The sequence below is a fragment of the Apium graveolens genome, chromosome 9, assembly GCF_009905375.1.
Source record: "Apium graveolens cultivar Ventura chromosome 9, ASM990537v1, whole genome shotgun sequence".
NCBI lineage: Eukaryota > Viridiplantae > Streptophyta > Magnoliopsida > Apiales > Apiaceae > Apium > Apium graveolens.
The window spans coordinates 145,149,037-145,166,507 of record NC_133655.1 but is presented as its reverse complement, the minus strand read 5'-3'; positions in this window follow the sequence as shown (position 1 = coordinate 145,166,507).

The window sequence follows — 17,471 nt, the reverse complement described above, 5'->3', positions numbered from 1 at the left end:
TCATTTCAAGTATAAGTTTCAAAACTTCTACTTCAATTCTTTTTATAAAGATTATTCTTTATGGGAATATTATTTAAATAATAATATTCAGACATTTTCTAAATATACTGGGGACTGATTTACTTCGTTAAATCAGCTTTACTCCAAACACTCTTTAAAGTGTTTTCGAGTCTTCAAAATGATTTTAAAAGTTAGAGCGGATCCCAAAACTCATTTTTATATTTAAGATCTTCCTTTTTATGGGGATTTAAATACTCGCTCAAAACCTGAGGGATCCGGCTCTGTGGTATATTTTATATTCGCAACACGGTTGCAGTTTTGGTAAATGAATTGATTACTTACCCAACGTTCGGGAAGTAAGTCCATCTATTGAGTCGGCATAAGCAACATGGGCTCAGTGGGCGTCCATGATAGTGTAAGTGGCTCAGTGGGAATCCATCAAATGCATAAGTGGCTGAGTGGCAGTCCAGCATAAGGTCCTATTACGAACAGGGTGATGACCAGTGGGGAATTCGTCCATCTACTAGTAGAAAAGGTTACTTATGGGTATCTTTGCCTGATCAACAAGATATCTGGTTTATGCCAAAATTCTTTTCCTTTCCAAATTTATTGGATTTTGCAATTCTGTTCATACTTTACATGACAGAGGTTTTCAGGAAATGTATGGAAGATATATATGAATATATATATATATATCAGAACTTAATGAAGTATGTCATAACTTCATTTCCTTTAATAATATTTTAAAGAGTTAATCTATTCAAATCTGGTCTTGTAGTCTCATCTATGTGATGAACTGTTGAAAGCTCATTATACTTTGAACAGTGGTAGTTCAAGTAGCTTTATAAATGATATAAGTGTAGTGAAGTATTTGGTAACTTCATCTTTTAAACTTATATCTAGTTAATAATTGTCTTATGAATGACAAAGATTTTCAGAAAAACGTTGAGACAAGGTTAGATATATGAGATCACCTTGCAACGATATTTTTATACAGTTATAAACTGGAACTCTGTGTATATTATGTATGGAAGAGGACTTCCAAGATTTTGAAAAGTATATATGTATATATACTGAATATTTTGCGACTTCATCGCATTAAGATATCAACTTGGTTCATTTCTTTTGACCAAGACTTTCATGAGTACTATGAGAAGGCTCATATACTATTAATCATTATACATATTATTTTGGTGGGCTTGCTGCTCACCCTTGCTTTCTTCTTTCATCACACAATAACAGATAGAAAAGATGAACAGGACCAAGCTCCCAATTCGCAAGCGATTAGGAGACGTTCCGCAGTTTTCTAGAAGCATTGATGCCGCCGTAGTTGAGGTAGGAACTACCAATAGGCTAGGCTTTCAACTTCTGATGTACCAGATTTATGTATATTTATGAATTGTAATAATGGCAAAGAAATGTAAATTTATTCAGAAAACCTTTTAAGGTGTATTGGCAGATAATTGTGGAATAAAATGACTTGTGGTTATTTTTGGATGTTCATCTCTGAGACTATAACGTGTGGTGTGTGTGTTTATTGTGGGGTCACAGTACAGAGTAGTTGAGTAATTATTAACATTGGGTGTTATTAAGGGAAATGGGACTCGTGACAACCCGGATCCCCGACCCCGGATTTGGGGGTGTTACATGAGATGTCAAGATTTTAGGAATCAATAGCATGTTAATCAAGAGGATCAATCAAGTATTATCTTTATTTTATCAGGGCATTCCAATTACTTTGATGTACTAGCATGATACGACTTTTGATCTACTTGCAATATGTACTTGAGGGTTTATGGCATTTCTATATAATACGAAGATAGATTTAAGAATCACCTGGTTCAAGTATAACAAGATAACTCAGGATACTCGCATCATATATATATAGGAACTAATTATCACACATTTGCAGTGTAAACGAAAAACAGGTTGAATCACTTGCCTTGAGAAAGGCTCGACTGGTCTGGAGGTAGGAGCAACTGGAAGCTTTACTCGACCTTTATGGCAAGTTTACCCTCGTCTCGAGATCCTACACAATTAATAATCACCTCATTATAATATATTCTCACCAACTCAACCTATATTTTTTTTAACCCGAAATTAAACACAAGTGACACTTAGGCCTATATGCACGAAATTTATAATCACCTTATAAATACAATAGTACACATAGCCACATATACTCATATATCATATTTTAATACCAAATAATATCACACACACCATATTGCAACACTAGGCTTGGATGATCTCGACCCACAACTTAAGTTACTTGATTGCTAAACTAGACAAAGTCTCCAAATTTGGCCTCCTAACTCGATGTGCCTTTACTAAACTATCCAAAACCTATTGACCCTCACTTGGACCTTTTACTCTACTGGCTTTATACTATCTTGCAACCATAGTGGTCAACCTAGGTCTCACTCATAAGTGCTCTAAAACTATGTGATAAGTGAAAGTGCTCACTAAGGTAAATTTCAAAATGACATCTATGGTTTCTTGAGTGCATTAGACACTCTTACACTACAAGTTTACCTCCAAAATTTCTACACTATACTCCTCTGACGATAAGGCATCTCCTAAATTTGATGTGGTTCAAGGGCTTAGCTTGGGCCTCCTTGGGCCTAAGCTTAAAGTCCATGGTTCCCCTATTTTACTGGGCAGAAAATTCCATGACTTGAACTAACTTGTGACACATGATTATAACTCAAATCCTATGTATTATGGCTGTAAAAACTCCTCTGACACTCCCTCTAACTAAGGCTCAACAGGGCCTAATGAGGGTCTACCCATGACATGGTCAAAACTTCCTATTTCTAAGTTGCAACAAAACTGTCCCCTGCTGGACAGATTTTGTGATTTCACTCGTGCACCTAACCAAACGACTTACAAACCTCCAACAAACACCTAAAACCTATCATATACTCCTAGTGATAGCTTCTGGTGGTTTGGGCCTCAAAGTGCACAACAATGACATGGTCAAAACTCACTCTAAACGTCAGGGTACCAAACTGATTTTCTGCAGAAACTAATACTCTCCTTTCTCCAAGGTTCTTACTTAACAAACCCAACCAACAACAACTAAAGTACCCAAACCAAAACTTAACTAAGGTGATCTACTGAACTAACTCCCTTACACTCAAAATAGGCTTAGTGGAGATCATCCTTACCTAAGGTGCAACATAGCAAAACAAAAGTAATCACATTACACAAATTACAAGTCATCAAGTTTTCAAGGACAACAACTTTAACCTTCTTGATAAGTATAAATGAGATAAAATCACATATTAAGGAGCACAATTCTTAATTAATATATTAACTTAACTAAAATTATGGTTTACTAACAAAATATCAATCTGAATGATCAAGAACTTCCAAAAATTCAAGAGTGATCTACATGCATGCATGACTTCGAGTCTTACAAACCAAAATAACATAATTTCCAAATAAATTTTTATTATAATTCAACATGCAAGCCTATCATGGTTTATATCTAAATGACCACCTAGCATGCAAAGGTTTTTACCAAGATTTTACTAAGATTTTCATGTTATCATCACAAAAACACACAAAATGAAACAAGGCAACCAAAACACCATCCATTCGACTCCTATCAAGTCATGGCCGAATGGATTAGGGTGAAAACAACATTTGCATAAGTGTAACACACTCATGTCTGGCCATTCTCAACCCTATGATACTATAACTCATGGTGAAATCCTTGAATTCACAAGAATCAAGGATATTCACTTTGAGTTTAACAAAAACACCACCATGCAAGGTCAACACATAAGTTTCCTACTCTAAACTCTTGAGATATACAAGAACAACATGTAGGGAGTAAGATTACTTGATTATAGGATGATTGTTTGAGTGAAGAAATGAAGAAAAGAAGGGAATGGGGGCCTCATTTTTGGAATGGCCGAGAGGGAGGGGAAAAAAGCCGAGAGGGAGGGAGGAGGAGAAGGGGAGGGTGAAGTGGTGGGGTGAAAGTGGAGTGATGATCACTCTTTGATTTGTTTTTATGTCTTTGATTTGACTAAAATGTGAGTGGGTTTGGGAAATGACAAGAGTAACCCTCTGGCTAAAGTTAGGCCATTTTGCATGTAAGGTCAAGGAGGTAATTTGGCTAATAAATTATGAGTTAGTGGGTTTGGAAATGTCTTCTTTGTCCTTGAAGAGAATAGAAGAGTGGTTTGCATGCAAGGGCTTCCATGTAATTTTCTAATTATAACAAATAAAATTTTTAAAGATTTATTTTTATAAAATAAAATACAAGTTCAAAAATTATAAAATTTTTACCATAAAATAACTTGAATTTTTAGAAATTTTATAAAATCACTTTTGAAATTTGTGAACAAAATAACTTTTAAAAGAAAATTTCTCCAAGGTTTAGAATAGTCCTTATAAATAAAAAATAAGGGAAATAAATAAACTTTTGCTTTGAAAAATCATATACTACATAAAGCAAATTTATAATGCAGAAATTTTCATTCACACAAACGTACAATCATTTAGTATATTTGCATTCGGCTCTAATATTATACCAAGTCCACAAATAATATTACACAAAATGCCGGTCGTAACACATATATACAAATTGATTTCTGTCATCCTTTATTCAGAAAGTTGGTTTTAAATGTCTGCCTTTCTTGCAAAGTAAAACCAACTTTTCTTTTACTTCCATCAGGGTTATGAATATCAATATTTTCATACGCACAGTTGAGATCTCCAGTCAAGACGACAGGTTTCGCCTTCTATAGTTCTTTCACGAATTTACTCAGACAAGGATCCCACTCTGTAACTCTGTATGTCAACCTTCCTGAATAATAACCTAGCCAACAATAATCATAGCAAAAGTGATAGCATACATGAGAAGATTAAAATACAATACAATGTGTAGAGTAAGAAGATTTATCCTTATGTTGTTGATATTGAAATCTTCAAGCATAAAGTCCTCCTCCTCCTCCTCCCTTTAGCTTCTTCTCTTGGTAGCTATGGATACGTATCTTCAATCTCTAATAATATATAAAAAGTATTTTTATTGTTTTTAGGAAATAAACAAGAGTTTCAAAAATTGAATGGGATTCTAAAGTCAAAATTTGTAGTTGACTTTTCCTTGCTGTTACTGGGCTGATCTGACTGGGTTTTGAAGTTTAGACCATTCTCTAAAAAAAGAGAATCTCGTTATCTTTGCGTGGGCTATTAAATCGTCCAAATCTTATGAGCAGAACTCAAGATACGACACAAACAACAAGTCTTGCGCGTGTAGCCCAATAAATCTGATTTTTTTTCTAATTTAGCTCCAATCCTTTTCAATTTAGAATTCCTTGTTTTCTACATTAAAATATTATAAACTAATTAATAAAGGTCTAATTAAATACAAAACATAATCAATATGGAAACAAATTGCATCTAAAATATACACAAATATATATTCTATCAAGAGAACATAACCAATAAAAACTGATCGTAAGGTCAAACTGAACAAGGTTCAAATAAAGACCATTAAGTTTAATCATAGTGCTAATACTGTTAAGTCAATCCATGAGGAAGATACAACCTAAACACCTAGATCAAACTTAATTACTGATAAGAGTGAATAAGTTCACACAAATTCAGTAAAGTTCAATGACTCAGAAACAGTTTAAGCAAAAGCTGAAGGATCTACACATGAAAGACAAGATGAAAAGGTCTAGGAAAAATAGGAATGGCAAGATAGGTGTTAATAAGAATGGAAATTGTGTGACTCCTCCTAATGCACCTAGAAAGACTTGTTCAAACTCTGGTAGCACTAATCATCTTGCTAACTCTTGCAAGAAGAATAAAAAGATAAATGTTGTTTCTTCCAAATCAGAGTTTAGGAATAAAAAAGTTAGATATAAACCACAAACTCCTTTTTTCATTGTCGAAGTTTTTGGCATTCTATTTATACATGTAAAGAGTATCAGAGTTTGTATTATGATTATTATAAACTGAAACCCTCTTTAATTAAAGCAAAATCTGTTTCTGCATGTATAAATACTGATAGTAAGGATGTTAACATAAACTCTGATAAAAAGTATTCTGCATATGTTAACAAACTTAAAAAGGCCAAAGGATCCAAGCAAGTCTGGGTCCTTAAAACACTAACTGATTCAAATTACTGATTGCAGGGTGATAGGAGGAATGCTCTAGTCTTGAATAGTGGATGCTCAGGACATATATGATTGCTTATAAATCCCTGCTATTAGAATTTGAGAAGAATGTTGGCCCAAGAGTTTCTTATGGAGATGACAACTTAGGAAAAATTTTGGGATATAGAAAAATCAGAGTTGGAAATGTCATCATTGAAAATGTAGCTCTAGTAGCAGGACTCAAGCATAATCTGATCAGTGTGAGTCAAATCTGTGACAGGGGTTACCATGTCAACTTCTAAGAGGAGCATTATGAAATTGTCAGCAAGTCTGATGGCAAGATTGCATTGACTGGTGTAAGACATGGTAGTTTATATGAAGCCAGGGTCTCCACAAGTATTGATAATTCAAAAGTTTTTCTACTGACTGAGTAGAGAATCTGTGGAAGATAGCTGGAACTGGCATAAAAGACTTTCTCACCTCAACTTCAACAATATCAATAAAATAGTGAGGAAATATCTTGTGAGAGGATTTCCCAATACAGTTTTTACTCCTGATGGCTTATGTGACTCATGCTAGAAATCCAAGCAAAGGAAAACTTCTTTCAAGAGTAAAACTGAATCCTCCATTCTTGAACCATATCATCTACTTCATGTTGTTCTCTTTGGTGCAGTGAATGTTATGTCAATTGCCAAGAAGAGGTATGCATTCGTAATTATTGATGATTATACAAGATACACATGGGTGTATTTTCTGCACACCAAGTATGAATCTCCATCCATTCTTCCTGATCATGTGAGGGAGCTGGAAAAAGGATCAACATACAAAATGAAGATCATTAGAAGTGATAATGGAACTGAATTCAAGAATAGCTCTATGGAAGAGTTTTGCAAACTCAAGGGGATAAAATAAGAGTTTTCTGCTCCTAGAACTCCACAACAAAATGGAGTTGTTAAAATAAATAATAGAACTCTGATAGAAGCTACAAGAACCATGCTAGAGGAAGCAAGATTGCCTACATACTTCTGGGCTGAGGCTGTGCAAACTGTTTGCTTTACATAAAATACAACATTGATCAGCAAGCATGGAAAAATAGCATTTGAGATGGTGAAGGGAAAGAAGCCAAATTTGAAGTTCTTTCATATTTTTGGTTGTAAGTGTTTTGTTCTCAAAACTCATCCGGAGCAGCTGACCAAGTTTAATCTGAAAGCTGATGAAGGAATATTTGTGGGTTATCCGTTGACCACAAAAGCCTTCATAGTTTACAATATGAGAACAAGAACAGTCATGGAATCTATACATGTATCTTTTGATGATAAAAAGATAACAGGTCTAGAAGATGTAGATGACCATGTCAAATTGAGATTTGAAAATGAAGTACCTTATGCTGACCTTTTAAATCCCGACTCTGATATAGTAATTCCTAATATCACTCAAAGCTCTGATATGAATCGATATTATTCCATTCCTATTCCTTCCCGATACCTTCTGACACTGAAGCATATATTGAGGGGAGAGAGACTACAACAAGTGATTCATCTCAAGAGACATCAGTAGAAAGATCATCAGACTCATCTTCCTCAAATTTTGATGAGTCAAATAGTGATAATAATGGGAACACTGATTTAGGGGGAGCATCAGGAAACAATAGTGGTATAAATCAAGAAATAACAAATAGTTCAAAAATCAAGGGGGAGGTTCATCTTCAAGGAGTCAACTTCCATCTGCAAGAAAATGGTTTAAGTCACACACACCTGACTTAATCATTGGAAACCCTGACAATGGTGTAAGAACAAGAAAAGCCACTCAGAATGAATATCTCTACCATTCTTTTCTATCTCAAACTGAACCTAAGAAGGTTGAAGAAACTCTGCAAGATGCTGACTGGGTCACAACAATGCAAGATGAACTCAATGAATTTGAAAGTAACAAAGTCTGGACTCTTGTGCCAAGACCAAAAAACAGATCCGTAGTTGGCATAAAGTGGGTGTTCAGAAACAAAACTGACAGTGAGGGCATTGTTACAAGGAATAAAGCAAGACTGGTTGCAAAGGGTTACTTACAACAAGAAGGCATTGATTATGATGAGATATTTTCTCCAGTTGCAAGGCTAGAGGCAATAAGAATCTTTTTTTCCTATGCTGCTCACAAGAAGTTTAAGGTGTTCCAAGTGGATGTGAAAAGTGCATTCTTAAATGAAGAACTCGAAGAGGAAGTTTATGTTGAACAGCCTCCGTGGTTCATTGATCTAAGGTATCCAGATCATGTCTATTTACTAGATAAAGCACTCTATGGATTGAAGCAAGCTCCAAGGGCTTGGTATGAAACACTTGCTCTATTTCTACTAGAGATTGGTTTCATAAAAGGTACAATTGACAAAACCCTCTTTTATAAATACCATAGTAAGGACTTGTTATTAGTACAAATATATGTTGATGATATCATTTTTTGATCTACTAATGATAAACTTTGTGAGATATTTGCAAAGCTAATGCAGTCCAGGTATCAAATGAGTATGATGGGAGAGTTGAGTTATTTTTTGGGGTTACAAGTTAAACAGACAGATGAAGGAATCTTCATAAATCAATCCAAATACACCAGGAATCTACTCAAAAGATTTGGAATGCAAGACTGCTCAACTGCATGAACTCCGATGGCCACTGTAACCAAGTTAGATTTAAATACCGGTTCTTCAGTAGATATATCTAAGTACAGAGGTATGATTGACTCACTCCTATATCTGAATACTAGTAGACCTGATATCATGTATGCTACCTATCTCTATACAAGGTACCAAGCTGATCCTAGAGAACCTCATCTATTAGTTATGAAGAAAATTTTTAAGTAACTTAAAGGCACCATGAATCTGGGATTATGGTATCCTAGAGATTCAGACTTTAAGCTAATTGGATATTCAAATGCTGATTTTGAAGGATCCAAAATAGAAAGGAAAAGCACTTCTGGAAGCTGCCAATTTCTTGGTGGCAGATTGGTTTCTTGGTACAGCAAGAAACAATAGTCAATTTCCACATCAACTACAGAAGCAGAATACATTGCTGCAGGAAGCTGTTGTGCTCAGATTTTATGGATGAAGAATCAGCTGTTGGATTATGGGTTAGACTATTCTTCTATTCCTATATATTGTGATAATCAAAGTGCTATTGCAATGACAAGAAATCCAGTGCAGCATTCAATGACTAAGCACATCAGTTTCAGGTACCATTTTATAAGGGAACATGTGGAAGCTGGTACAGTGGAATTGGTCTTTGTTCCAATAGATCAGCAAGTAGCTGATATATTTAATAAGCCTCTCTGTGAAGCTACATTCACAATATTGGTGAATGAATTGGGAATGATTTCAGGACAATTATCAAACTTTGATAATTAAGTCTGCTGATCATGCTTACATGTTCTATAATTAGTGAAACTTGTTTTGACTAATAGGTTATGTCAGTAGTTGATAAATTCTGATATTGGTCAACCGAGTTTTGACTGATAAGTCCTGATAAGTTATAATTATAATACTGATAATGATCAAAACTTGATTGATTGTTATACTTCATTGATTATTTGGAACTTGTTAGAAATAAATTGTTAAGCGGTATTTTAAATTAATCAGCGAGTTAGTGGAATATCTTTTAATTGCTTAAATGGGTTAGCTACTTATGCAGGTATCTTGTAATACTTGAGTATTTACATTGGGAATAGGAATCTGAAGAGAGTGATTACTTTTTGTTTACCTAGATATGCATAATCGTGTATTTGCATTATGGTTAATTATTACATGGTTAACCAAAGAGTCCCTTCAGTTTCTAACTTCTCTTCTATAAATACAAACCTCCACTTTCAAAAACTCTCGCCACCTTTTTCATACTCAACTCATAATTTTCTCAGCAGTCTATTCACAACCTTACTCGTCAAAAATGGTTCAACCCCAGTTTTACATACGCAGCGGTGGATGCTATCTACCGATCTTTAATCCTAGTGATGAAAATATGTACTTTGATCCATACGGACTTAAGGTTCGTATTGGTGGCGAAGTTTTCCACCCAACTGAAGTTCCAAATTCACTCTATGATGATCTCTCTTGGGATGATCAGTTGGAACTACATTTCTTTACCGCAGAAGTTCTTCTTAAAGAAGAACTTTGTGCTGAACTTGCGGAATGTGCTCGTCAAGAAGCTCTTGAGCTGCAAGAGAGTATCATCTCTCTTATAGACATAATGAGTAGGATTTATCATCACAGAGCGATGAGGGCGGAGCAAGCAGCAAAGAAGAAGAAGAAGAAGTCCGAGTAGTTAGATTGTATTAGGATTTTATGTTTAAAATTATATGAAATCTTGTACTTTGCGTCTTCATAATTAATGAAAATCTTTTTGTCTTCTTTGTTTCTTTAAGTGAATACTTTTTTACTATCTTGTGTGAGCTTGAATGCTTTTAAATGTTACATCTAAATTAGTACTCCATGCTAAACTCCAGATGTTTTTAATAGTGCATGTGAATAAACTAATCTCTGTTTAAGTTCATGTGATCACTTCAGTACAGATTGAGCACACTGTAGGAAGTAATTATTGTTAAAGAAGAAATTTATGGAAGATTTAATTCTTAGTCAATGAGGATTATTATCTTTGAGTGTTACATTCTATTCAAAATATTTGAAACTTTCTTTTTCTCATCAAGAAAGTTGTTCACACTCATTTCTTAACATCACACATCTTAAATCTTAAATTTCTTCTCACAATTGAAACACTTGAAATCTTTTCTCAAATGTTGTCAAAAATCAAGTGACATAATTCTTGAATTGTGCTCACCACTCAGAAACAATATTTAGTTGGTTAGGGACTACTTGCTGAAGTAGATCTTATTGATATTAACAGAGACACAGAGGTTTCATCGGTTTTTATTGAAGACTCTGTGATAACTCTCAATAAACACATTCAAGTGTTAGTTCGTTGCAAGAAGAACAAGGTTTGAGATCATGATACATGACAGTAACCTGATCAAATCCTCTCCAATTCAAATGGAGGTTCTCGTTATTGATGAACAACAACTATCATAACCACAGTATCAATTGTGAGCTTAATTGTGGATTCACAAGGTATAAATACTGTTATTACTTATTCAACATTTATTCTAAATACTGATCTAGTTCTTTCAGCATTTATTATATCTTTCATGATTTAAATCATGTTGGTATGATTACTTCTAGACCTTATTTAACGACTACCTCTAGTTGTATGACCACTGATCACCCTTCTTTAGCCACCTCTTATTCATGTAGGACAATCTTTTTGAGACTTTTTATGTGAGGTGTGTTAAAAGATTGAGAGAAAAACAAAATTTAAAAGAGGCAGGATCCTTCCTGGAAAAAGGAGAGGTAGATGAGAGATAAGATTTAGTAATCCTTATGAGGAAGCTTTGACTATTAAAAGTCATGAGATGTGTGGTGTGAGGAGTAGTGAGACTACTTTAAAAGAATAGAGAGATTAATTTTTATTTGCTATATATTTTCAGGTGCTCAGAGTACTAAAGAAACAGATGCTGAACATCAGTCTGTTAAACATCAAGAAAACTCTGATGTACCAAGGGCTATTAATCTCCCTGCAAGTCTAAGTACTGATACTTTCTTACAGTTCATACATTCTACTATTCCACCACATGAGATAATCCCTATTTTTCTGAAAAATAGTCCACTTACTCTACTTTTCCATCACCTGAGGAAATCCCTGTTGTTGCTGAAGATGTAGTAGCACAACACTCCATTCATATAGTTTCATCCATTTCAGAATCACCACAGTATGTTACAGGAACTGAGGTTCTGGAAGTTAATCTCGAAGCTCCAATTCATTTATCTACAATACTTGCAGATGTGGAGTTAGCTGCTGGAAGTGTGGAAGCTTTTGAAGCTACTGGATCATATACTGCACCAATTTCTAATTCTATTATACATGCTAAAGCTGGTGATGGAGTTCAACAATTAGTGCAAAATCCGGTTTCTATTTAAAAATCTAATTATGGTGAAGAACTAATATTTCTAATGCTATTTTAGATCCTGAGGATAATCTTTTCTTCCCTGAAAATATGCATGTGCATGTGAGACAACAGAAACTGACGGAGTTAGATGCTAAGAAGAAGCAGGATTTTTCTGATAATCTCTCAAATGCTCATTGGAAAGATGATACATATCCTATTTCTAGAACACAAGCTGTTGCAAATCTGAAAACAACAAAACAGAAGATTACAAATCCTGATATGCTAAATCATCTGAAAGCATCAACTTTAGTTGTCAGTTCCTTACACACAGCTCATGAAATAACAACTACTCAAATCAATCAGATCAAAGAATTATTGATTACTTCAAAGCTGACTGCTCATCGGGAAATTCAGAAACAAATTTCACCAATAGTTGTCAGGCAAACTGAAATTAAAGCCAGTCAAGCTAGATTGGAATCTAAACAAGCTCAAATGTCTGCTCAACTTATAGGAGTACAAAATTCAATGGAGTTGATTCTTTCTCCACTGCTTGGTGATGACGCCAAAAAGGGGGAGAAAATTATTAAATCTAATTGCAAGCAGCTGACATTGATAAGTACTGATGATGAAAATCCTGATGGAGATAATAAGGGGGGACAAAAGGATAGTAAAAGGAGAAGAAGTGAAGAGCTAGTTGGAGTTAGTGGTCCATCAAAAGAAATCATTAGATTTCAGTCTAGACAAAAAGGAGAAAGTAAGAAGAATGAAAGAAGAGTAGAAGATTTGACTGTGACTACCGAAATTCATAAATATTCACAAGTCACAACTATTGCTGATGAAGACCAAGGTATTCTGGAGAGAGAAGCTGGTGCTGAAGCAAGTCAATTTCTTCAAACTCTGAAAATTAAAGAAAGAAAGACAACTCTGTTCTACAAGGATCCAAAGATTCAATTATTTGACTCTTAGGTGAGTAGAAGAATATTTGCAAAAGAAAATCCCAGAGTTGATCTTGAACAGTTAAGGAAAATGGAGGAAGACTTCAAGAATTCCATAAAGACAGCAAATGCTGATATTGCTGTTATTTCTCAAGTACTTTATGAAGATGATCCTTCTAACATACCAACCGGTGGTGTAGTTACAAGGGAAATCAATCAGGCAGAAGATCTCATATCACAAGTTACTATAACTGCTGACATAAAGCTTAAAGGAAAAGAGAAGATAGGAGTGAAGTCAAAGATTTCAAAGTCTAAAACCAAAGTTATTGCGAAGAAGTCAGTATTTAAGGAATCTAAATCTCAAACACTGATAGATCCAATCTACACAATAGTTCAAGCTCATGATACTGAAGAAAAATATAAAGAAGGAAGATTAATGAAGCATTCTGAGCTAATGAAATGGAATTAACCTCTGACATTGCTCAAGTTAAAGAAGCAGTTCAGGATGAAGAGTAAAGTCTGATATGGCTTAAATCTCAAAGTATCACTAAACTCAGGGTCAAATATCAAAAAAACCATTCTAGTTATTGGGGACTCGATTGCACCACTCTAGTTGAGAGTAATGACTGCCCCGTTAAATTTTAACTGTTGACCTAACGGAAAGCTGTTGACTTTGACATGCATATTTGATTTAATTAAATAAGGAGTAGGTGGCACGTGACTAGATAAATATGGAATTTATCATTTATCTAAACAACAACTGAAAACCCATTTAACACATATATTAGATACATACACACGATACATATAAGAGATACACACAAACCCATATTAACATATTATGTTCTGAAATGATAATCATACTGTATATATATGTTGGGGATGAATATGATATGGGATCATTAAAGGAGAATGCCATGATGTATGTGCAAATATTAGCGATATTTCTCAAACTGAACAAGACAAGCAGGTGGCTGCTCGGGTGGCATTTCTCGACTTTACAACACAAGGTAATCTTAGGACCATCTCCATGACACCAGGAGACACCTTGTCTTCAGACGGTGAAACACGCATCTTTTCAACAAATTCTCCGAGAGTCTGGGCTTATTCATCTACAAATAGTTGTGTAGTATGAAAATAAACCATCACATACCATGGGACAACTTGAAAGATATCAACCCACAACCCACATCTTTCTTTATTTACATCATCAGTTTGGATAATACCTTTCCGTCCACTAGATTCCAAGGAGATAGCTATAGATCCCCTCTCATTCCCACTTCCTGGTTAGAAACCTGCTAGCAGAAAATGGTGCCTTTGGAGATGACCAAACAACAGGATTTATCCACCTAAACTCAAGGTCAAACAGCTTAGAGGCTTTAGTATCCTCAACTGAATATTCGAATAAGATGGATGGGTTTTTATGCAGAGTATTTACTTCTTTAATGACCTTGTTAGGGGGGATTGACAGTTCAAAGTTTGGGTTACTCCAAGAGTTTTCTATCGCAATGTTGTCAACCTCATAACCCTCCTTTTCCCTCCACGAACTTTTAAGGGTAGAAACTAAGCCTCCTTCTAACAAAACATACACAGTACTCGACTCTGCAAGAACACATTTACCGCCTAGTTCCCTTCCAAATAATTAGCTTCCAATACATTGTCTGAAAATAGTGCGTAGTGGTATAGCTTGGGGTCTTCTAGTTTTTCCTAATTTGGGAAGTGTCTTTCAGAAGTATTCAATATGAAGTACTATGTTGTAAGGCATAGTGGGAGACAGTGAAGACCTTTGGGAAGCGTTTTGTAGTTAGGTGTGTCAAAAATAAGGTCTGCTTCTTGTGGACTCCGAGTTGCTCTTCTGTTGAGTGAATAATAGCACGAAGCTTCTTTACAACAACAAAACAATCATCTTGCATTTGCCTGCCCTTGACCAACGTCTCTTCCATTGCTTTTAACTTTTCGATAACAACCCCACATTCATTTATAATTACAAATGTTAGAAGAACGGCTAACATGAAAATGATTGCACCCCTACATTCACTTATCTGCACTACAGATATATACACACATGTTTCTATAATAATGTGTATATATATCATAACTTAGCTGGATGTCTATTTTCAAAATAATTTATTTTTTAATCATTTCAGGACAGCCAACTATGCCACATGGCCTTCCGTTAGGTCAACAATTAAAATTTAACGGGGTTGTCATTACTCACAACTAGAGTGGTGCAATCGAGTCCCCGATAACTAGAGTGGTATTTTTGATATATGACCATGAATTTAGTGACTACTTTGAGATTTAAGCCAGTCTGATATTCACTAAAGCAAGATTGATTATGCATACTTGATTCCTGCATTTAGATAGTTTTGACATCATCAATTGGAACTTGTCCATATTTCCATAATGAACAAGTTGAGGGAGATTGTTAGGAGCAATTGATGATATCAAGAAGAAACTATCAGAAGTTTATATCAGAACTTACATCAACGGATGATGATGATATCGACGGATGTTGATAATCGACGGATAAGAATATCGACAGATGATGATGTCAACGAATGATGAAATCAGTATTTGTCACATTAGTTGATCTTCAATAAGGAAAAGGAAACAAGAACTCAAGACAGTGAAGGAATTCTATGAAGAATAGAATACTTGGAAGAAAAGATAACTGATTGATATATTTTAGGAAGCAGAATTATATTCCATATCAATTAGTGATTATCTTGTAACTGTGTAGTATATAAACACAGACATAGGGTTTACACTATATGTGTTATCATTATCGAGAATATTATTCATTGTAACCCTAGCAGCTCTCGTGATATTTGTTCATCACTGAGAGAGGACAGTTCTACATTGTAACAGAGTTTAATAAAGTCTGTTTTCTGTTACTTGTGTTCTTTGAATTCGATTTGATTGTGCTATACACTGTATTCAACCCCCTTCTACAGTGTGTGTGACCTAACAAGTGGTATCAGTGCCTATCTGTTAACACACAAATAGTTTAAGATCCAAAAATAATCATGTCTGAAGCAGAAACTCCAACCAAGCCCACCAAAACTGAAGAACCCCCAAAGACTCAAATCCATAGTCGATATGAGGCTATTAGAGTTCCCATACTGAAACCATCTGAATATCCCATATGGAAGGTGAGGATGACTATGTTTCTGGAAGCTACAGATCCAAAATATCTTGACAGAATCAATGAAGGACCTCACAAGCCAACAAAGCTCGCTGTTGTAGTTACAGGTGAAGCAGCAAAGTCTGTACCGAAGGAGAAGAGTGATTACACTGCTGAAGATATCGCATTAATTGCTAAAGATGCTAAGTTACGACACTTGCTGCATAGTTCCATTGATAATGTAATGTCAAACAGGGTAATTAACTGCAAGACTGCAAAGGAGATATGGGATGCCTTAGAGATAAGGTGTCAGGGAACTAATTTGATTAAGAAGAACAGGAAGACAATACTCACTCAAGAGTATGAACACTTTGACTCAAAGCCTAATGAGTCATTGACTGATTTATATGACAGATTTGTCAAACTCTTGAATGATTTGTCACTAGTTGATAAGGAGTATGATCTTGAAGATTCAAACCTTAAATTCCTGTTAGCTCTTCCTGAAAGTTGGAATTTGAAGGCAACAATTATAAGAGACAACTATAATCTTGAAGAAACAACTCTTGATGAAATTTATGGGATGCTCAAGACTCATGAACTTGAGATGGAACAAAGAAGCAAGAGGAAAGGAGGAAATTCAAGGACAGTTGCTCTTAAGGCTGAAGAAGAATCCCCCAAGGCAGCTACCTCAAGGAAAGGCAAGGGAAAAGCGCTCATCACAAAGTCTGATACTGAGTCATCAAGTTCTGATAGTGATGATGACTCAAAAACTGAAAGCTTGCCTGAGATGGATGCTGATGAAGAGATGATGAAGCTGTGTGCTCTTATGGTGAAAGGAATCACAAGGATTGCATACAGGAAATTCAGAAAGGGAAAGAGGTTTTCCAGGAAAGGTGCAAGTTATGATAAGAAGAGTTTCTAGAAAATTTGAAGGCAAAGGAGGGAAGTCTAACAGAGGAGATTACACAAATGTCAAATGCTACAACTGTGGTGAGAAAGGCCACATATCTCCTGATTGCAAGAAAGTGTAGAGTGATAAAGGCAAGGCTCTTGTCACAAAGAAGAAAAGCTGGACAGACTCTTCAGATTCTGAAAGTGAGGAGAACTATGCCTTGATGGCAAATGCTGATAGCAGTTCTGAAGCTGCTGAGTTAAAGGTACCTCAAACTACTTATGCCTTTCATACTGATGACATTAATGAGTTGAGAAGATATCTTAAAACCATGTTCATTAGTTATAGAGATCAAATTTTAACATGTGAAAGATTGACTTCTGAAAATCTTGCTTGTAAAAAGAGGAATGATTATTTAGAAAAATAGT